We start from the raw sequence: 23,785 nt of genomic DNA on the forward strand, positions 1-23,785 counted from the left end.
AGCCACGTGCCTCAGCCCTGCTCATTTTCTTGGTTTTTAGAAGGAAGGATTCTCTAACCAAAAGCATTGCTTTAAATCTTAAGTACTGCACATTATAAATTGAAAATATCAGTTGGTTATTTGTCTATCCCAAATGGCACTTTGGTGTGGATCATTATTGTTAAAAGGTAGTTGTCAAGTAGTGAAATTATGTTCTTTTTTAGATTACTTGTTACCTGGTCTTAACCGTCACGATGCTCATTTTGAAACAGCATCTAGTGATTTGAAATAGTCATTAGCCCTGGCAGGGTAGCTCAGTTGGTTAGAGCGGCATACCAACACGCCAAGGTTTCGCGTTTGATCTAGGCTCATGCAAAACGCAGCCAGTGCATGCGTAAATAAGTGGAACCGCAACAAACTGATGCGTCTCTCTCTCTCCTTTCCTCCCTCGCCCTCCGTCCCTTCCTCTCTCTCTCCTCTGTCTCAAATCAATAATTTAAAAAAAATCTTTCATGTTGTTTATAGACAGGAATCACTGCCCCCTGCAACTTAAATTTTCAGGAGGCATTCTATTCATAGATGAGTCCTGGCTGCTTTTGTAAGTTCCTCTTGTAACTCACAACTTCGTTGGACAGTGCTAGGAATGTTCTAAAGCAGTAAGACCAAGAGAGATTGGAAAAACTTTAAAATTCAAAATATAACTGAAAATAAACATTTCTGAAAGTTCTTGACTCAAGTGATGGGTAACACATCAAAATTTGAGCCTTTATAACTTTTAAAAATCTGCTTTGTCAGCCACATAATTTAACTCTCAATTGCACTGACACAGATCTGTGTTGGGCATTTAAGAATTATTTTAATGGGCTTTTGTTCATATCATATATAGTGAAAGAACATCTTTTAGAAAATGTTAGGAATGGTCTCTTTTTCATGTGATCAATTACATATTGGCAAGTGCATGAATGTTAAAGTAGGAGGGACTCAAGCTCAAGGCCATGCTAACATCTCTTTCTTCCCTAGGGAAGTCCCTGAGCAGGAGGAAGCAGCAGATTTTAAGTTATGAGAAACCAATTTGGACTTTGAACTTACAGGACCGTAGATTTGGTGGTTTACTCAAGTCATTAGATTCCAGGTTTCTTTGGGACTACAAGAGTCTAGATGAGAAATTCTGAGTGTTTAATTTTAACTTTCTGAAACTATAAAGGTGAGGAGAGAACTCTGACATGATGTAGGCATTTCTATAACACGCTTTCAGAGCGAGGGTTATCCTGGGGTCTGTGGACACCTAGGGGTCCGTTAATAGGCTTCAAGAGATTCCTGAATTCCGCATCGTGACCCAAACTACATGTGTGTGTATTTTTCTGGGGAAAGGGCCTATAGTTGTTATAAAAGAGGTAAGGTGTAGGGCCCAAGAAAGCTAGAGATACATGTTTTTATTAAATAAAATGGGAGTTAGAATAATTCTTAAGGAAAATAAGTAAGTAAAAGTAAATCTTTGTGTTCAATACTTACCTCTTATTTATTTTTATTTATCTTTTTTAGTCCTCACCCGAAAATATGTTTTTAGTGATTTTAGAGAGAGAAACATCAACATGAGAGAGAAACATGGATCACTTTCTTCCTGTATGGGCCCTGACCCAGAATCGAACCCACAACTTGGGTTTGTGTCCTGATCAGGACCCGAACCCACAGCCCTTTAGCACACAGGACAACGCTCCAGCCAACGAAGCCACACTGGCCAGGGCAGCACTTGCCTTTTAAAGTTTTCTTTAGCCTATTCATGTGGTCTTAAAGGTGCAGAAAAGCCCTTTCATTTTGTTCCCACAGCAAAGTGCTGCCTGTGAGTTGATAAACCACACACATAAAGGGCTTGACGTGCTGTCTTGAGTACATTGTGGCTGTTTTCAAATTATATTTAAGACTTGAAAGCAGAAAGATTGATGGTCTATAAGCAGAGACTTGAGCTTGACTACCAGACCCTGGAGCAAACATTTCATTCAGCTCCACTCTCTTACTACTCTCCAGCAACTCTGAAACTTGACTGGGAGATAATCACTCTAAGAAAATGTGTTTGTGCCTTGGCAAGACAGCAGGGCATGATGTGAAAAACACTGAGTTAAAACAGACAAGCTTGAGTCTGGGTTCTTTCATTTACTGTAACTACTTAACTTGCCTGACCCTCAAGTTTCTCATCTGGATAAAGCTTGCTTTTAGTAAAGAGGTTGGGAGGCTGGCATGAAGTTTCCTTTATAAAACTCCGAGCCCCTCATTTGTCCCACAGGAAGGACTTGGGAGCTAGGTGAGGGTAACCATTAATAAACATCTGAGTGAACGTGTATAAACATGGTATATAGTAGTGATAGACATTATTTTCAAATGAGTATGGTGAAAATATTAACAAATTGAAACATTTTCAAAAAATCAAGTTTTCAAAAGTGAGTTAGGATGTAGTTGTCCTTATATTGTGGACATTTGGGGGAAGTTGAAGGAAAATTGTGGTGCAGTTGACAAAGCTGCGGACATGGGTGCTGGGCAGAAAGAGACAATAGCAACCCATCAGCATATAGCTCTCTTTGGGTGAGATTCCATTTAAGTTCTGCTCTTCGCTTGTAATTTAAATGAAAAATCTAAGTTAAAAAAAGTGTACTTTCTAGTCCATTACCTCTAAGAAGGTTTGCTCACCCCCTCCTTTATGGGACCCTCACATGTACCCCAGGGATTTCACTAGTGGAAGTTATACCTATAACTTTGGCTGTCTAATTCTGACAGCTTCAAAAAGTCTCCACAATTGGGTACCTGTATCAATTTTTCCCAATAGGGAAAAGAAGATGGAAGAACTGAATTGTATTAGGGTATTATGAGTAAAAAATGAGAGATATATAAATAAAATGCTTAATGTTACTGCCATAAAAATGTACTTGCTTCTATTTCCCTTTTCCTTTCACTTATTCATGGTGAGCATTCATGCCTCCTGCTTTCAAGTAGGGTAGTGGTAGTGGTTATGAATGCAACTTTAGACTCCTGGGTTTAGACAACTTGGGTTTGACTTCCATTTCCTGAGCTTTCTGGTTGTGTTCAACTTGAGCCAGTCAACCTCAATGGGTCTGAAGAGATGACCATTAAATTTCTAGGCTCTCAGTAAATGCTCAGATATGGTAGCCATTTGGGGGATGCTTTCATTCTCTAGAAGGAGATAGCTAATAATTCTTTCAAAGAGAAAAATCTTTAATTATACTCATTCCTGTGTAAACCTGGGACCATCCTACTTTCAAATGAGAAAAACCTTTCACATTTTTCTGGTTTCCATGGGCGGGTACCCTGGCCTTTATAGGACCTATTAGACCTGTCCAGTGTGCTTAACATTTGGGTTGAATTCTCTGTTATGCTGGCAGGTTATGTGTACATTCTGGGTATGTCGGGCCAAACTAATAAGAATGCACAGGTTTGGAGCTGTGATTCATTCAAAACAATGTGACTTTATGGCCCAGAGTGGAGGTCAGCAAGCTTTCTGTAAAGGACGAGATAGCAAATATTTTCAACTTTGCAAGTCACCCAGGCCTCTTGTACTTACTCCTCTCTGCCAGTGTATCTAGGAAGCGGCCATAAACATAAGGAAATGGGTGTGACTGTGTTCCAGTAAAATATTATGGACACTAACGTTTGAATTTCATGAAATTTTTATATGCCATGAAATATGTTTTTATTTTTCAACCATTTAAAAAGGTGAGTGCCATTGTAGGCTCATGGTATGTATGGGCAACAGCTGGATTTGTCCCATAGGCTGTAGTTTGCTTAGAAGAATGTTAGACCCATAAGTCCTATAGGTTTGTGACATCATGGAGCACCCTTCCCCCCCCCCCCACATTGCCATTTGCCACTTCAAGTATTTCATGCATAATCTAATGCCCCATCTCCCCCATTAGGATAAAACCCCAATTGATTAGTTGTTACTAGTTTTAGTGTGTATATCACCAGTGAATTTTATTTATTGCTAAAAAAACTCTCACCTTGCCCAATTTTCCATAGAGCTTGATGATTGAACCCTGTCCTGTGTGATGGCTTTGAAGGGAATCTGCCTTTGGAGCTGCCTTATGCTTCAAGTTCCTTTTATTCTCTCCTTGTTCTGGAGGGGAAGTAATTGATACTAGGTCTTCAGGTAGCTAGCTAGACACTCTATGTTAAGGAAATCTGTCTCCGGCCACCCCCACCCCCTTTCTGCATGATGTTTGGTTAAATAAAGCACACAAAGATTCCTCTTGTGCTCTAACCCCTGGAGATTAGTGCCAGGATTGGTGTGTACAGAACTTGTAGATGTATATGTCTGTGTGTAATTTCATCTGGCCATCCCTTGAAGCGCTGAGGGCTGCTGCTTTTGGTTCCACCTTTTCTCTCTCCCTTGACCCTTCGTTCTCAGCCATTGTACTGGATGCAGATTTGGTGACCTGGTAATTGTTATAACTGATTGGTATATCCCTTCCTGCCTTTTCACATTCTCTACTAATTTGCTTGTTTTGCAACAAGTATGTTCTCTTTGGAGTTTAACTTTTTAAAACAACAATATTATGCTGAAAGAAGATAGTGGGTATTTTAGAATTCTCCCCCTCCAAACATAAACTTAATGTAATATTAGAGGCATGAATCAATATTTTAGCTATTTAGGAATAAATGGCAGTTTTTAAAAATTTCTTGCATTTTATCTAGATATTAGAAATGTAAAATATGGCCCAGCCGGCGTGGTTCAGCGGTTGAGCATCAACCTATCATCCAGGAGATCGGGGTTCGATTCCTAGTCAGAGCACGTACCTGGGTTTTGGGCTCGATCCCCAGCAGGGGGTATGCAGGAGGCAGCCAATCAATGACTCTCATCATTGGTGTTTTCACCTCTCTCCCTCTCCTTTCCTCTCTCTGAAATCAATAAAAACATTTAAAAACAACAAAAAATAAATGTAAAATATGTTATTACTCTTAACATTTAAGGGTTCCTTCTTTTTAAACAGGTAAATTTGGTAATACTCTATTTTCTGAATAACACCTTGGACCATAAAATAAAGGCATAAAATAAAATGGCAAGTCAACATATAGGAATTTATCTTAAAGAAACCGTTGGTCAAGTGGGCATAGATGTGTGTGCTGGACTGCTCACTGCCCAGTTTCTTTATAATAGAAAAATACGGAAAGCAATCTAAATGCCTATTAATAAAAGATTAAGTCATTAGGGCGTACCCATACAGTGAAATACTATGCAGTCTCTAAAAAGGATAATGCAGGTTGATATTTATTGATTGTAATGATATTTAGAAAAAAGAGCATGCAAATTTGTGTGATTTTTTTTTTTTTTTTTTTAAGGTGTGTATAGAAACCTTCAAGAAAGTATCTGAAAGGATAAACTACACTGAATAATAGGAACTTCATATTTCTAGGTAATAAGATTGTGGGTGGTCTTTTTAAAAAATGGTTTTTTCAAATTTTTTTTTTCATTTAGCATGTGCTTTTATAATGAGGAAAAAAATAACAAAGCTATTAAAGAATAAACATAGTGATTGAAAACATCCCCTATTTATGCTAATTGAGCCCTCGTTTCCTGAGGTGACTGATTCCCTTCGCTGTGCTATGTTGAATGAGAAATGAAAAACACCTTCTCATACCTTTAAAACTTTTCTGCATTACTGATAATGTTTTTCAGACTCTTCCAATGGGAAACAAAAAAGTCCATACATACAGTACTAAACAGTTTTCAGAAGAAACTCACTGGAAACACACACACACACACACACACACACACACACACACACAGGAAAAACACACACACACACACACACACACACACACACTCTGATAAAGTAGTGTGCTGTGCCGCATTTCTTGCTGTGGAGGATTTTCCCCCTGTTGAAAGTCCTATAAAATCATAGTGAATTCATATATATGGAGGCAATGTAGAGTAGTGTTTAACCCCATGAGCTCTACCACTTCTGCCTGTGTTACTTTATCAAGTAAGGACCTTGGTCTCTTCTATAAAATGTGGGTCATACCTGGCTAAGTTGTTTTGAAGATTAAAAGGGCCAGATGCTTAAGAGAGGGCCAGATACTAAGTAGTAACTAAGGGGGAAGAATTGGTAAGTGTACATAATAATCATAATGATAGTGATAATATTGGGAATGGTAATTAAATATTAACTGCTATTATTTCCCCCTTCTAGTCATAGGTTTGCATGACAGTAGAGCAGTGATTTTCAACCTGTGTGCCGCAAGAATTTTAAATCATGGAATACCTGACTACTTAGGGGCACTGAACACTTTTCCCTTAGATCATCACATAAAAAAATGACAACAGCCAACACAATAGCCATCTGGTGTGAATGAATCAAAATTATACTTTTTTCTGTCAGATAGGCAAAAAGTAGACTACATATTTTGGTGTGCTGCAGAACTTTAACTAATTAGTTTATGTGGGCCAGGAGATGAAAAAGGTGGAAAACTGCTGGGGTAGAGCCTTATTTGCCACATTCACCAGCTTAAACCCTCTAACCAGACCAGGTACTGTGACCAAGACAGATGGGTGGTGTAGCTCACCCAGTCATGCTCCTTTTACCCAGATATCTCTGTGCACTATTTTTAAAGTGTGTAGGGGCTAGCAGCTCTCTGGAAGCTAAGCAAAGCAAGCATTTCCTCTTGACTCTGTGGTGACTTTTTAAAGGAGGGTTTTGGTCCTCTTTGAAGTATATGGAAGAAATGCCGGGCACAAAAACTCTTACAGGGAGAATCTTTGAGTTCTAGTTTTTGAATGAATCATAGCAATTTTGCTTCATTTTTCTTCTCTTAGCCAGTTACCTTCCTTTTCAATTTGATTATGTTTGCACCTACATTCTTATGGTATAACTATGATAAATTTCAAAATTTTTTCCATAAGTTATTTTGGCTTTAGAGTATTTTCTGACTGGGATACATTTCAAGTGTTTTTATGGAAGTAGAAACATTGACATGGTCACAAAGAATGAGTACTGTAGCCATATCTGCTGTGACAGTTACTTAGCGACATCGAGCTTTGAATTTGTTCATAGGAAAGTTTGGCTAAATGCTTGGAATAAAAAATGTTGAAATATTATGACAATTCATGAAGCATGTCTGCCAGTTATCTATTGCTGAGTAGCAACAACCCACTCCAAAACTTTGTGGCTTAAAACAGTGACCATTTATTTGCTCACAATTAGGTCAGGGCAGTTTCTTAGCTGGTCTTGCCTGGCCTGAGGTGTGTAATGTGGCTGTTGTCATTTGAAAGCTCCAGTTGGAACTGGCTGATCTAGGGACCTCTAGCTAGGGCAGCTCTCTGAGCTCCACTTGATCTCATCTCCAACAGCTAGAGCAGATTTTCTTACCTGAAGGCACCTTATTCCAAGAGTGTGAGAGCTGCAAGGCTTCTTGAGGCCTGGGCTTAAAAGTCAGACAGTGTCATTCTGCCACATTCTCTTGGTCATGGCCACCCACAGGACCAGCACAGATTCAAGGGGCCGGAGATAGACGCCACCCCTTGCTGGGAGGTGCTTCCCTGTGTGTCTCACAGATCCTGCCTTCAGGAAATTGGGTGGCATTGGGGTAGGGGCCATTATTGAGGCCATCTTTGCGAACAATATACCCTGTTTGTTATATTAACCAATTTCCCTTTGTTTGCTGTGATTGAAAAACTGCTGTGAGGAGGAGTGCTAAGTGCTTCCCTGTATTATTTCTTGGGATAATAGCTGTATGAGGTAGGTACTATTATTATTCCCGTTTTAAAGGTGTGATAAGTGAGCCTTAGGGAGGTTAAGGAACTTGCCCTAGATCCTTTACCTAGTTGAGGGCAGATCCTAAGTTAGGGAAAGTTTATCCCTATACCAGTGCTTCTTAAACCCTTGTTCGGAGAAACTTTTGTGGGGAAGGGAGAGTGAGAAGTAGAAGGAAGCATATCTTTAAAATATCTCAATAGAAAATCCAATATCTTACATGAATTTTATATTTTATGATACATCCATTTGTTTTACCATCAAATTAATAGTATAAATTGCTTACCAATCAATTCAAGTTTTATCCCCCAAATCTTTGAGCAAATGGATTCTTCTAGACTCGAAATAATAGCTAATCAGCTAAAGGTCTTGGGTTGTAAACAGTAGAAACCTCTCCAACTGTTTTTAACCCCACTCTCTACTGAAAGAGTGTTTCTCAGGCCCAGACTGGCCCTTGACAGGTGCTTGGTTATGGCCTCGCCCAGTACCTACGGGGGGAGTTGTCATTCCCTGGCAAGGGGAGTGGATGTAGAGTTGGTAAAACCAACAGATGTCCACTATCCCAACACCTGTGGGCTGCTATGTGAGAGTTGCTTTGTGTGTTACCTATCCCGTTTAACAATCGCAATCCCCCATGAACCCTGGTTCACTCCCCTCCCTCCCAATCCCATATGCCTCCAAGGGTTTTTAACCCCAGTTTGAGAAGCACTCCTGTGACTATTCCATTAATTTCCATTTCTGCTAATCAGCGCTTACCATTGTAAGTGCAGTAATATAGTCATTTTTCACATGGTAATCTTTTCTAAAGCACACGCATTTTTCTGAGTTTTAAAGAACAGCATATAGACTCTAATTTAACTGTTCATTGGTAACAGGGTCCCTGTTAAGCACATTCTTACCCAGTGCATATTGATCCCCTTAGGACAAAGTGAGATAAATGGGCCCTTGCACTAAACTTCTCCAAGTTGCTCTGCATTTGTTTTTCTGTCTCCAGCCAGTGTCCAGCTGCTTTCATTGTAGCCTTATTTATATTTTAAACCCCTTACAGCTCATAGGCTAAAGGGCCAACCGACATTAGCCTTTATAGTGTAAGTTAAACCTTGTTTCAAACGGTAAAATGTGCAGGTCCTGTGTGACTTTTATATTATTAATCCTAACCAGACAATATTTTTTCCATTGCTTCTCAGAGAAGGGAGAGAGGAGAGAGAGAGAAACATCAGTGTGAGAGAGACACATCGCTGGGTTGCCTCCTGCACGTGCCCCAACCAGGGCCGGGGATGGAGCCTGCAACTGAGGTACGTGCCTTTGGCCGCAATTGAACACAGGACCCTTCAGTCCTCAGGCCAACGCTCTAACCACTGAGCCAAGCCGGCTAGGGCTCAGTGTGATTTTATTCACAGCATTTTCACATATATACTGTTTTATTTTAAACTCTAATCTTTTGAAGTGAGAGAAGAGCAGATTTTCCTCACGTTTCTCAGACGAGCATATGATTTAGAAAAGGCAAGCGGTTTCCCCTGCAGCACAGGACTGTGGGCAGGAGGACCTGGGTGTACTATCTTGCCTTTGCTGAGGGCAGTTCTGGAACAGTGGTTGACCAACTGCAGAAGCCCCTTTTCTGGTTTCTCAAGGTTCTGAACTGAATGGGACGTGGCTGCACCTATGTTTGGCCTCTATTACTGTGAGGACATTGAGGTGTAAGGAAGGTATCTAGTAGTTGCTTTGGTCATTAGCAGCTGCTTTTGTTTATTCTTGCTTTGGAGGCCCAGCATCTTTTCATTTCCCCACGGATACCCAGATACCTGGTGAGGAGCCGACTTGCCCATGTCTTCTAGCAATGATTGGCTGGTTTTGAACTACCTCTTGGAGCCCTTTAGTCTGGCCTATTTTACTTCCCCATGGTGTAATTACCACCTTGCGGTGTAGTCACTTGTTTCTCAGCCCTAGACTCTTCTTTTAGATGGTCTGCTCTGTTTTCTGCTGTTTTAGGTCTACCACTGCAAGAGGTTTTGAGAGGAGCACTTGGCACATTTGTTTAATTAGGGTCTCCAGGCAGTTTTCTGTTAACAATAGTGTTGTATGTTAGGCTCTTTCCCCCATACTCTTAAAGTTTCATTGTAGTCTGAACCATCAACTTACTCCTCCAGGCAATGTGGTGGTTCGGTTTGGCTAGACCTTGTAGTAAATAGAGGGATCCCACTCCTTTCCCTGACTTTTAGAGTCCTGTCCTAACATTTAACACTAGTTTTTAAATTGTCCTTTTCAATCTGTTTCAGGCATTGCTTTCTACAGCTTCTAACCATGTTCTGTTAACATTTAACACTAGTCAAAAAACTGCCTTTTTTTCTCTTGCATTTCTAATTTGTTTCATGGTCTTATTTTTGCAGATATTTTGAAATTTTAGAATCCTGAACTTAATCCTGAAGAGTGCTAGCAAAATTTTACATTGAAAAATACTTTTGTTTCCTTATTTTTTGTTCATTGGTGTCTATAAGATTTAATGTACTGAACACAAAAGAATTTTTAGTGGTCTGGCACATAGCTCCTCTTAGATGCTCTAAGAGGAAATATTTAAATATTTCCTCTTTGACTCGTAAATATTTCCTTTTAGAGCATTCCTCCCCCTCCCCACCCTGTTGTTTATTATCATTCTGATCGTTATGAGTGTAAATCACTTGGAAATCAAAGTTAGAAAAGAGACCATTTGCTCTTACATTAGGACAGTTTAAAAGGAATCACTTGTCCACATTTACTAGCTTCCTGAAGCTAGTAAAGATGTTTATGGATTCCAAGTTTCCCTGTTAATATACTTCAGTACTACAGGACAGTAAGTAACACGTGTAGCTATTATAGATTATGAGAAAGGTAGCTCCTAGAAAAGAGAGTATTTCAGTTTTCTGTGTAGAAGCGTGAGTAACAATGAACTGAAAAATCAGTTGTCTTCGTAAGCCGCAGTCATGAAGGCAGTAGGCAGGTTTCTTAGTGTGCCTGTCGCTTTACCTAACAGCCAGCAACGATTAACTTTCTTTTCCATAGATCTGGTGTCAAGTATTAATCAACTGTGAACTGGAAAGTTTTTATTGGCTAGCATTTGTAGTGGAAGAAACACCAGTCTGTTTTTTATCTGTAGTCTTTTAACCCTATAACTGCATATGATCTCATCTGTGTGTTCTTACAAAGAAAAACAGTTCCGTTCCTTTTCATGTGCATTAGGAGTACTTCAGAGTATGAAAATAGTGAATTTTGACCTTGAAAAGTCTTAAATTGTCTGTTAAGGTCATGATGTATACCAGAAAAAAATGTACAGATTAAATCCAATTTAGAATTCTTGTTTTTCACATTTTGAATGGTTTCTTAAGTTTACAAAAAGTTCATAAAATGATTATACAGTAGTACCTAGATTTTCTAATGTAATCCGTTCCGGAAGCCCGTTTGAGTTCTGCAAAGTTCAGAAACCGAGGGATCCACAGCCCATAGCCAGGCCTCAGGATCTTGCCCTCAGTGGAAGCCGCGTGGCGTGTTTGATTTCTGAGGCGTGTTTGAAAACCGGAGCATTTACTCCCGGGTTTACGGCGCTCGTAACCCGAAATGTTCAGCAACGGAGACGTTCGAAAACCGAGGTACCACTGTACTGTTGAAAATCTTATAATACACAAAAGCTAAGAAATGTGATTTTGATTTTGAGTTTCAAGAATTACATAAATTTGGTTCTTATGGAAAACAAATTCCGGAATACTCACAGAATTTTTATTTAATAATTTTTCCTTGATTGCAAAAATCATAGGTGTTTGAAAAAATCGGAAAATTTCACACATACAGAGAAGGAAATAGAAGTTTCTCATACTTCTACTTCCCAGACATACCACTTTTAACATTTGTGGTATACCCACCTAACTTTTTATAGAGTTCCCCAATAAAATATCCTTTGAAGTGAATGCTTAGAAGTAAGGGTAAAAGTGGTAGAAATCGATATATAGTGTGAACTCAGTTTTGTTAATCCCACTGCCTTGCTCAAGCGTTGCCTTCGGGCTGAAGAAAGGGCCTTCCCCATCAGGATGGAAGAAGAGCTTGGCCCGCCGTGGCTGGGGTGGAATAGAACATCTTTTCTGCAGACTGCCATTTATCTGCCTGTGTCCTTATCTTAGCTACTCGGCCAGCTCTGAATGCCTGCAGGTTGCTCAGAGAGACATTTGAGTTCTTGTTGGAATAGCTGGTTGACAGAAGCCACATCAGTTCTTATCAGCTACCTGGAAGAATTCTTTAAATCTGCCCTTGTTCGAAAAGAAGGCCCCAATACTCAGAAATACTAGTAGTAACTTCCAGGTTACTTGGGCCAAGTGAAAGCAAGGTGGACTCCCAGGTGATTTCCAGTGAACATCTAACCTTAAATCCAGTAGCCTTGGTAAAAGAAAAGTCCGAAGCAGGAGCTCAGGGCAGATTATAGTATAAGCATATGCCTGTACTCTCCTGTGGAAAAGAAAAATTAATCTGTTAAAGAGACAGGCAAGGCTGAGCAAAGCAGAAATTTCTCATCCTGTTTATCTTTTACCTTAGTGCAGAAGAAAGATTTATCCTGGGATGAAAGAGAAAGAAGGAAAGATCATGGGCAGGTGGCTAGTAATACAAGATGGTTGGATCTCTTTCTGTGTGCCTTGGCTAGTGGTAAGCAGATCCTCAGGTCTGACAAAGTAGCAAAGTCAAGTGACACACAGGGCAACTACCCCAGGCAGTGATACAACTTACTGGTATTCAGGGTGAAAATACAATGCTGACTTTGATTCCAAGCCCTCAGCAAGAAGAGACCCAGGGGAAAGAAGGAGGAGGAAGTGGCATCTCTTTGTAAACATTTTATTCTTGACATGTAATAAGCTCCTGCCTGAGAATTGTAAGTGTCCACCCCTCCATTCTGCCTTTCAGGAGCGCCCGTCTCCTGTGTTCCCCCGCACTGACCAGTTTCCAGGTGTCATTTCTGCCTGAGAACTGTAGGAGCTTACGTGCAGTGCTGGGTGTGAAGGAGTTGCTCTGGATGGTGATTAACAGTTGCGGTAACTGCTCACAGCAAAGGAGGAGGAATGCTGCTCTTACAAGTCTATGGTTTGAATTCTTAGGTCTCCCAGGAAACAGAGTCCAATGCAGGTGGTTCGGGAGATTTTAATGAAGAGATTATTTTCAGAGGAGTGGGTAGAGTTAAGGGTGACGTGGGGTTCCTTCACCCAGACACTAGCAGCAGTGAGAGGCTGTTATTGCCTCTAGGTCCAAAGGAGCAAAGAGCAGAAATAGCATTCATTCCTGCAGTCCAGGGAGAGCTGGACCATAGAGGAGGAGCCCACTGAGAGGAGCCACAGTCCGGGGGACTCAGCCACTGCCAGGGAATGCAGCGCAGGGCCAGAGGTGGGGGGATGGGGGTCACTCCTCCCCTCCCAGGCTTTCTTGCCTCCCTCTTTGATATCCTTCCAGCGTGTTCTATTGGCCAAACCCACCCAGAAGCCTGCCTGCCTGCAGGAACCCCAGGATGTTGCGAGTAGAGGTCAGCCTTCCGGGCACAGGGCCGGGCCAAAATGGTGGGAAATTGGTCTGGGGATGGAATGAGGGATCAAGCAGAAAATTACCAGCATATCAGTAGCATGTCCAGAGTCGCACTTTCGTCATTTAGCTCATGGTCCTCAGCTCCCGAAATCCCAAAATAAACCTTAAGCATGTGAACTATTGCTTATGACTCAGTTCTGTCTTCTAACATAAATAGTCCAGTTCCCCTACCTTTATCAGAGCAATTAAATATTCAAAGAAAGAGTCTGAACAGTTCTCAGAAGAATTGGAAAGTCACTGAAAGACCTTCTGTTGGAGCGTTTTGTTCTTCGTTAAAATTAAACCAAGATTTTTAAAAATTATGCATATGAACTGTACAAGTGATTTACCCTAAAATATAAAAGTTATATCTTTAATCACACATTGGTGAAATGGGTTTTTGTTGTTAAAGTTAAGCTGCAAATGGAAAGCGGAACTTTTTTTTACATCCTTGCGTGTTACCCCTACAGATCTATTTAACTGAGGTGGGATGAATTGGCAAGATTCTTTTTCAGCCAATTTAAATATAAGAAGAGATTTTTTAGTTGTTAAAAGCGGGTCTGTTTCAATCCATAGCTTTATTGAGCATTTGGTTTTGAGAGATGGAAAGATAAAAGAGGGATACACCCAACCATAATCAGCGATGGTGAAAAGAAGTGCTCCTGTCTGTCTTTACCAGAGACTGATGTGGCTCACACAGGGCGTCAAAAGTCTGCACTTGCCGTGTCCAGCTCTGCTCAGCGTGCTCCTTGCATTACTGCTTCAGCAGGGACAGCACGCTTTTGGTGCTTTCCTATTACTTCAAGGGTGGACATGGTAAGGGCATCCAGGACCCTGGTGCTTAATAATGGCCCTCAAGAAAGAATTGTAAGCGAAAGGAAAAGCACTGATTTCAAGTGCTGACCCCTACCACTCACTCTTCAGTCCTCTGACCTTTGGTATCTGGCCACTTGGAGTCTCAATTGCTTATCTGTACAATGCCGGTAATAATGATAATGGCACTTGGTAAATTCGGGCACTGTGATTTACTTGTGCCATCTCTTCAGTTACTCCTCACAGAGCTGAAATGACTTGCTTGAGGTCACACATTTTGTAAATAACAGGATTTAAATCCCGGTCTGTAATTCCAGAAAGCGATTGTTCTTCTCCGGGCTTTTATGTGATTGTCCTGGGGGTGAAACCTGCAGGGGGTTGAATGCCTAGGCTGAGAATGTTGACATTAATGAAGAAGTAGGCTGGAGCTCTCTTAAACCAGTTTTAGGAAATCAGAGTGGGATTAACTGCACTTCCACAAGTGACTTCTAACCTGAGGAGTGAATTTAGCTGGATCTAGAAGCAGCCTGCAATGCAAATATCCTGAGGCATGAACTGGGGCCAGAGAAGGAAGAGCCTTGGGGGCTGGGCCAGGGAGTTGCTACTTTCTGTAAAATGCTGCAGGGAGACCTTGATGGATTTTATTTATTGACAATATTATGGAAGCAGGAAGTCCCAATTTGGAATCCTTTTGGGGGCAGAAATGTCTCTGTAGTAAAGGAAGCATTTTAGCTGATTGTTTCATTCTACTGTAGCACCCAGCACTACAGTGTTTGGAAGGAATCAGCTGTGTGAGGTAAGGAATGATGATTACGTTCTGTTGTTTGGTATAATTCTGTTGTTTGTTCTTGTTTTTTGTGAGGGTAGATTGCCTAGCCCAGATGGGTGGCAACCTTGCACAAGTTACTTCACCTCTTTGGCCTTTTTCTCATTTGGAAATTAGGGATAATTAAAATATCTGCCTCATAGGCTTGTTGTGCAACATCCACACAGTGCCTGGCACAAAATGAGCGTTCCAGCAACGTTAGCTGTATTGTTGTTAACATTTCCTGCCCATTCTGGCCCATGCCTCTTGAATGAATGTGCATTGTTTATTTATAAAAGACAGGTTGACTGGGACATAGAAATTGACATTTTTAAAGATCATGATTTTGGGGTTTACAAAGATAGTAACATTGGAAATGAAAGAAAGACAATGAAACACCATAGTGGGGCAGTCCTAGTATGTCCTAGATGTGTTTATGATGAAATGCAAAATGTGAACATGAGTTAATTCTTATGGAACCAGTATGTGTGCCTGGACCAAGTTTTCTATGTGTTCTCCCTGAGAGGTAGGTTTGATTATATCTTTTACAGCTAGAGAAGTGATGATCTTTTCTTTCTAAGATGTTATCAGACAGCTGTAGAGGTACACTTTAAACCAGGTGCTTCTGTTACAGCATAGTAAAAGCTAGGGAAATTCCAGCAGAATAGGGAAACAGACCGATAGTTAATCTGCAGTTTTCAGCCACCTAGTAAATCCTATCTTCCTTCAACCAAGGACACTTAAGAGCAAATGCTTTGTGCTTCTCCTCCCCAACCAGAGGGTAAATAGCTTAAATCACCCCACTGGGGGAGAGAACAAATCCAATTAGTGCCATTTGCCAACCACACTCAAGAACAGACAGATTCAGAGAATAAACCTCATTTTGGTACCTCAGATAAAGCTGATAAATATTCTTCTGATTAACCCCCTAGACCACCCCTAAAAGCCTAGCCTTTAAAACCCCTGAAAATGAAGGTCCCAATGCTCTCTCCCCCCAGGCCTGTGCCATTCCCTTCCCCCACAGGCACGTGTCCCCTAACCTCTAAGGGACCCCATGAGACCTGCAACCAGGGGAGCAATGGGCAGCGGCAGCTTATCCGTGCTAACCCCCTGAACCTGCCTCCAAGCACCTTTTTCCCCTTTTCTCTTACTTCCCAATGAGCCAAGGCAGCCCAGCCCAGGCTCTCCTGTTGCTGCTTCTGTGCCTTTGTCTATTGTCCTAAGTATATTTTTGCTGCAGTCAGTAAATTCTTGCTTTCTTTTCTACACTTTGTCTCTTGATTGAAATCTTTCCCTCAGGAAGACAAGAACCAAGGTCTCCTCATCTCCCCAGTAACACTTTTTGAAACTGTTTTGTGTCCTCGGCGTTGTAGAGGCTTGACCTGTCTTCCATCAACCTCAGCACCTTTGCCGGGAAGGAAAGATAGAAACAGGGCTCCTTTGTTTCTACTCTGTTGGGTTAATGGGGCACCAGGCATAGTGAGCTGCCTAGGACATGCTAGGACTCAGGAAATGTTCATTGAGTAGAAATATTAATCAGGCTGAGTGAAAAAGAAAAAGATGATGGAGAAAAGCAGTGTCATTTATTAGCACAGCCCAGTGAGTTTCACCTTTTTCATCTCCTGGCACATAGGCTAATTACTAAAATTTTGTGGCACACCAAAAATATATTGTTTGCTGATCTTACAAAAAAAATTTGGTATAGTTTTGATTCGTTCACCCTGGATGGTTATTGTTGTGTTGGCTGTTGTCATTTTTTTATTTGACAATCTAGGAAAAAAGAGGTCAGTGCCCCTGACTAGTCAGGTATTGTATGTTTTAAAAATGCTTGTGGCGCACCGGTTGAAAATCGCTGGCATAGCCTGTTTACACAGACTAAAGGTTGGAATCTGAGGATCCGAGGTGAACAGTTTTCCTGTGTGTGTGCTGCAGGAGATTAACTCTAGTCTACAGAAATCTGTTTGCTTCCCACTAGATACCTCCACTGCCCAAGAGGCTCCTGGCTCTGGCCTTGTGCTGGACTGATTTAGTCTCAATGAAGAAAAACTGTAACGTTAAAATATGCAAAACACAAATAAGGTGTAGTTGCTGTTGTAAGTCATCACTATTGTATTTCAAAGCCAGATTTGAGTGATACTTGTTTTTTCTTTTAGCTCAGGTAATTAAGAGTTGACATAAAGGAAATACATTTTATGGTAATGGCAGGGGAAAGCAGGACATCAGGCATGTTGTACTTAACTCTAGATTTCCTCTCCCTTCCCCAGCAACAGAAAAAGAAATTGTATTAATTCTTCTAAAGGAACTTCATTATGATAAGGTATTTATTGGCCATATCAAACCTGAAAGGTGGCCAGTTAGATGGTAGTTGGATTACTGAGTATCTTCTTCATGGCTCATCAGGCCACAAAGTGAAGATACTTAAAGAGATCATTATAAGTAAAATAGACAATATAAATAAAGTGCACAATGTACATATATGTAATAAGATAAATACTAGTGTAAATGTAAACGTATAAAAAGATGTAATATAAATATAATAAAATGTAAAACAAACATCTCTGAGTCTGTACTGATATAAATAAGTAGGCAAATGGAAGAGAATAGGTGAACCTTCTGTGTGGAAGAATTCTAAATGATTTATGTTGACAGTTCCCTGAAAGGAGGCAAAACATAAATGCTGATCCTTAAATGTCGGCAGTGCATAGTGACTTCCTTCCAGAGAGTCAGTATGGGAGGGGGAAGAGTAATAGCTTTACAATGGAGAAAGCTGACAAACAGTACTTCAGCCAGGTGACCAAGTTAATGTGGACAGTGGCAAACGTGGACAGTGGCAAACGTGGCCTGCTGTGACACAATGAAAATGGCTGCCTCGGGGGCAAATCCCATAATCCCGTTATAGTCATGAGAAGAACACTACAAAGCACCCAACTAGCACCCCTCAAACTTGTCAGAGTCATCCAAAAGGTACAGTCTGAGGCCCCGTCACAGTCTAGAGGAGGGTCCTGGAACAGGATTGAAGTATGGACTTCAGGTAGTAATAACGTGTCAGTGCTGGCTCATTAGCTGTGGCAAATGTAGCAGACTAATCAAGGGGTTAATGCTGGGAACCAAGTGCAAGGCATGCAGGAGCTCTGAATAATCTTAACTTCTCTGTAAACATAAAACCATCCTCACATTAAAAGTTAATTTAAAAAAACACCAACATGATGATGGCAAAGACAAGCCTATAGCTCAAGTTTAATTTTCATCGTGCTGGGAGCCTGAAGTAAATAGAGCAGCACTTGGTGTTCAGGACTGATTATGGTCTAAAAGTGGGGCAGCTCTTCCTTGCTGTTGTCTAGTAAAGCATGGCAGTTTGTTTGCAGAATCAGAGAATGCAGTATTTCTAAATGTTCTCCTGTGGAATTCCCTACTGGCATGACTTTTCCCCCTTAGCTTCTGCCCAGTAGCAGTCCCTTGAGTGGCATTTGCTGTCCTAGTTAATCAAAGGGTAGGATAAATGAAAAACTCTCCTCTTCCCCCTCCTAAGAAGTTTCAATGGGCACTGGAAATGTAGGTCAAATTGCATCACTGCAGAAAGGAACGAACAGGAAGGTATGTATGAAGTGCTGCCAACCTCTTTAGATTCTGAGTCATGATGAGCCAGTGTTGAGCAGCTTAGTTGTGAGATACAGGGGATCCAGAGTCATGTTTTTGAAGTAGTCCCAGGATGTTTATATATCTTAATTAGTGATAAAAAAGATCTCTGTCTAATGCCCTAGTGAAAATAACTTACACTGGCTTTGTGTAATTTTATCTCCCAGCTTCTGGAATTCTTTGTGTCTCTGATTTATTATTGGCATAGTGCAGCAGTTTATATTAATTTAGCCAGGGAGAGGTTTGAATTGCAGAAACTATTGTCATGTGTACATTTAAAAAAATCTCTTTTTTGTTAATGCCATAATCTAATAATATATTTTTCAAATTATATGTAATCATCTGCTCAATAGACTCTTGATTAGGACATAGAAATCACAAAATATTTTTTTTACCTCTAAGTTATGTTTAAAGAATGCTGTTCCATGGTTCTCTATATTTTAATGGTTAAATCTTACAGATTTTAAGATATAAGAAGTCTCTAAATACATGTTTTTATTTTTACATATGTATGCTACCTGTCCTTTGTAAGGCATCCAGATATTGGCTGCTAGAATGGCCCCTGAGGCTGACATTGTTATGAACAGTAAGCATCCTGACAGCAAAACCTACTGTGTTTTGCCATTTCCACTCTCTCCTTGCCTCCATCAAGATAATTGCTAGTTCATCTGTATACAAGATAGAAAGTCAGCCCTGGCCGGGTGGCTCAGTTGGTTGGAGCATGTCCTGTACACCAAAAGGTCGCAGGTTCCATTTCCAGTCAGGGCACATACCTAGGTTACGGGTTTGATCCCCATTTGGGGCACATACGGGAGGCCACCAATCGATGTTTCTCACCTGGATGTTTCTCTCTCTTCCTCCCTTTCTCTCTCCCTAAAATCAATAAACATATCCTCTGCTGAGGATTTTAAAATAGAAGGAGTCATAGGAAATGTATGTGCAAAGGTTTGGGTATTATTTAACCTTATTCTGTGAACTGTGTTTATAATCCAGTATACTTTTAGATAATTTTTACTTTGAAATAATTGTAGATTGCCAGGAAGGTGCAAAAATAGTAGAGAGGTTCAATTCCTCTTCACGTTTCCCCCATTGATTGCGTTTCGCCTATCAAGCACAGTAGCAAAACTGAGAAATTGACATGGGCAGGAGATATGTGTAGTTATATTGCATTTCATCTGCGTAAATTTGTGTGACCACTACCACAGTCAAGACACAAAACTGTTCCATCACTTTGAAATCTCCCCCTGACACCCCTCTGTGGTCTCTTGTCCTCACAGTCCCTAACTCCTGGCAACCATGGAGCTGTCCCCAACTCTGTAATTTTGTCATTTGGGAAATGTTACATAAATGTGATCTTTTGAGATTGGCTTTTTTTCACTCAGCATTTTTAAAAGAATTTTATTTTGAAAAGACTGTGTTAAACATTTTAAAAGAATATTTATTTTTAAAAGAAGTTGTTCTCCAGAGTTTGATTCACTAATTTTCATGCCTGCATTTTTCTAGCTTCAGTGTTCTATACTCTGGGTTGCTGTATTTGTACAGCTGCTAATGTCACGTGTGCCAGTGTCATATCTGATCATAGCATTAACCTTATTGCTCACTGTTAAAGCCAATGCCATGAGGTTAAAGGGAAAATTACCACAAGAAAAAAACCCATCGACAAAGTAGGCATTACAATTGATCACTGAGCGTGAGTAAGATGACTAAATGTATACTTAAAATACAAATAAAGTAACTGGCCCATATTTGTGTTCCATTTTATCACAAAAGAACTCTTCAAAGAAGAGACTTTTTGAAACATGTTTTAAATGAGCAGCAGTTGAAATATTGACATTAATTAGTTAATGTAAAGATCGTGTCACAGAATCGTTATATATGGTTAGTATGACGTGCCACCATATGAAAGCCAGTGTCTGCATCCTGTTAATCAGATTCTTTAAATGTCTTGAGTAGGAAATGGAGCCCTGTGGGAAGATGAGGGCTGGGAACAAACAGCCTCTGAAGGAACAAATCTTCCTCACATGCCAGTGTGTTGTTTTCTAACAAAATATAAAAAATATTCTAGGAGCTATAGGAGGGCGAGTTAGTGTTTGGCTACAAATAATGATATCAGGGCTGCAGGGAATCCCTGTGGCCAGACCTCCAGAACTGAGTCCCATGGCACCATTCTGCACCTCACTGGTGGTGAAGGTGAGGCTATGAGCACTGGCTCCTCCATTGCCCAGCATTTGTATTTCTGAAGGTTGTGTCAGGACAATTTTTATGAATAGTGTAATCTTGTAACTGTGTGACTGGTAGTTGGTCTTCATTTGGGTCTGGTTCCCGTGTTTTAGATGGTTTTCCTTCTAGATAGGAACATATTCTTTGTAATTAAAATCAATCTCTGCTTCTGGGCTTAACATCTTCTTATTGATCATCTTTGTTTCATTGAAGCAACGTATAATTATACTTAAAGTAGCTATTGGGATGGAGGAAAAGGGGAAAGGTCATGTATCAATCACCAAATGTCTGTAAAGCACTGCTCTCAGTGTTTACGCACATTCACACATGTAATTACAGTACTGAAAATTGCACTCATGATACTACGTCATGGATCTGACACAGGCAGCATACTAAGTAACTCTTTGGCACATAGGCCAGTTTTCATGGTGAGGTTTATTTAAGAGGTCTGTTGCCCCAAACACAATACATAACATAAGACTATATATCTGTTAATTAATTTGTATATTCGTGAGGCAATGTGTGAATAATATGAAATATAGAGATGTAAGACCTACCCCTTCTCTTAACAGCTTTCTATTCAGTTGAAAAAAAAAGTTACAAATACAAGATAAATCAACTAACTACAAGAGTGAAAGCTGCTTAACCTATCAGTGTAACATGTAATAAGGCAACCCGTAATTAATTATCAAGTAAATCTTTCAGGTTGTAAATGCTGTAAATGTTCAGAGGAGGAAATAACTATTGATCTCTGACCTTTGATTTTGTCACCTGAAAATGCAGATAATACCTACCTCATAGTGAGAAACGAATAAAATATGTATGTAAAGACTTAACATAATGCCTGTTACTTAGTACACCTTCAATAATTATAGCTGTGCTGTTGATAATGAAAATTCTGCAGGTAATTAGGACAACAGCAGTACTCTGTTGGGGCAGGCTGATTGCTGCTGCTACCCACAACCTCAGTAGCTTAACACAATACGTGTTTATTTCACATCCAGGCCACAGCTCGGCGTGGATTGGCACAAAGGCTCTTCACCCAGTCATTCAGGGGTGAAATTCTGTGGCTCTGTCCACCTTCAGGTGCTTGAAGCCCTCCCTCCCTGTTTGACCAGCAGAGAGTCTGAGTGCGTGGCCAAGCCTAGAGGTAGCGCCCAACCTTTCTGTTCACAGTTTAGGACTCAGCCATGCAGCCCTACCTCACCGCAGTTAACACTGGAAAGTTACTCTAATTGTGTGCTCAGGGAGATGAGGGTATGGATGTAGGTGAGCATTGGCAATCTCTGTCACAAGTAATATTTAGAAAGGCTTATAGAGCAGGAGGGGTTTTCTTGGAGCTTTTAGAGAAGTGAAATTTGTAATAGGTTGCCCAGCTGCATTTAAGTGGCATTATTTAAAAGGAAGGGTAGAATGATTTTTTTAAATGCTGTAGGCATTATTAATCAAATTACACATTTCCACTAGCCACTGCCTTTACTGTAAGCCATTTAACTAAGATAGGCCTCCATTTCCTCACTTACAAATATTCTTCATAGGGCTGTGGTGAAGATTAACCACGACAGTATATGTAAAGTTTTTAACACAGGCTGGCCCAAAGTAAGTGCTCAGGAGAATTATTATTGGTAGTAGTAATAAGTATGGCCCCAGAGCTGAATGCTTAGTAGCTGTTCATTTGACATCTCTTTTTAAAGGGCCATGTTAGACTAGCAAAGAATGATTCAACTGAGGATATTTACATGAATTTTAGAATTCTGTAACCCCAGGCAGTAATAGGAGATTAATGTTCCCCTGGCACAATATTGGGGGAGAAGCCTTCTCTGCCCCACCGGGCTCCCCTCCCCTCAATCAGCTCCTCAGACTTGATTCCCCTATTAAGAGGACAAGAGCACTGCACGTAAAGTTACATCTTATCCCTCCTTCCCCACCCTCAGTGTTGAGGTCTGTGGGTGAGTTTGGCTGGGACAGAGAGTAAATGCCAGAACAGCTACTTATTGCTCAGGCCTAATTGTAAGTCTTCAGCAAGACAAGAACATCCCACCCCAGGCCCATGTTAACCTGAGGGGGGGGTAGCTGTCAAAGCCTGTGGTTCCATTTAATCCAGTTCTCTTCAGCAGGCATTTATTAATGCTTGTCGGGGGATGCAGGATGAAATAAAATGTTGCAGACACTGCCTCTAAGAAGTCCACTTAGGGAGGGAGGTGTGTTGACCTGAAGAGCTCTCATCTGAGCTAGATTTTCAAGGCTAGGGCTGAGTTACAAGGTGGGAATAAAGGAGGTCAAGGTTGTGGGAACAGTAAGTGCAGAGGAATAGAGGTAGGAATTGATGTGGTAGGGGCTGTGGAGGGAATGGTCTTAAGCTCAGCTCTAGTGTTGACTGCTTCACTTCTGCCCCTTATTGGCCTCATCTCACGAGCCTGTTTTCTGTCTGTTAAAGGTATATAGTAGAAGTTCCTATATCATAGACCTGGGAGGATTGAGATGATACATATATTCTGGGCACATAGTAAGTGCTTAGTAAATATCAGCTGCTACTATTATTGTCATGTGCTCTTGTAAATCAACCTGAAAATGGACTGAATTGACAAAGGATTTTGGCACAGAGACAAACTGAAGAACTACTGGGGATTTTATTATATTTTTGGCTCTCTCTTAGGCTAATGGTGAAATAGTGTACTGTAGTCACAGCTGATGGGGAAATGCTTGCTGACCCCTCGGCTGAAAAGAAAAGGAGCCCAGTTAACCTCAGTGAAGCCTGGGAAAGAGACCTTGAGATGGGAGAGCTGTGTGACCTGAGCCAGTGAAGGGAGTGCAGGACGGTGGCATTGAACCCTTTAGGGAGAGGAGAGGGGTGAGCGTGTGCAGATGGGTAGGCGCTGTCAGAAAGTGGAGGCTCCTTTAAAAATGTTAGGATGGTGAGGAGTTTCACGTAGGGTCAGAAGGTGCTAAGACTGACTGCAGGGACTAAATAAAGTGTATCCATGAAACTTAGGCCAGAGGTGTTGGAGTC

The 23,785-nt window shown here is 40.8% G+C and overlaps 1 protein-coding gene across 1 annotated transcript in view; it reads left to right on the top strand.

Annotated features, from left to right (window-relative positions):
- The first annotated feature begins 4,880 nt into the window (after positions 1-4,880).
- ATXN7 (ataxin 7) overlaps positions 4,881-23,785 on the top strand; it is a 125,102-nt gene continuing 106,197 nt past the window's right edge. Inside the window, exon 1 of the mRNA XM_087825074.1 lies at positions 4,881-5,399. The gene's annotated coding sequence lies outside the window, so the exon portion shown is untranslated. The remainder of the gene's footprint in view (positions 5,400-23,785) is intronic.

Source organism: Miniopterus natalensis, chromosome 15, assembly GCF_054644295.1.
Source record: "Miniopterus natalensis isolate mMinNat1 chromosome 15, mMinNat1.hap1, whole genome shotgun sequence".
Taxonomy (NCBI): Eukaryota; Metazoa; Chordata; class Mammalia; order Chiroptera; family Miniopteridae; genus Miniopterus; species Miniopterus natalensis.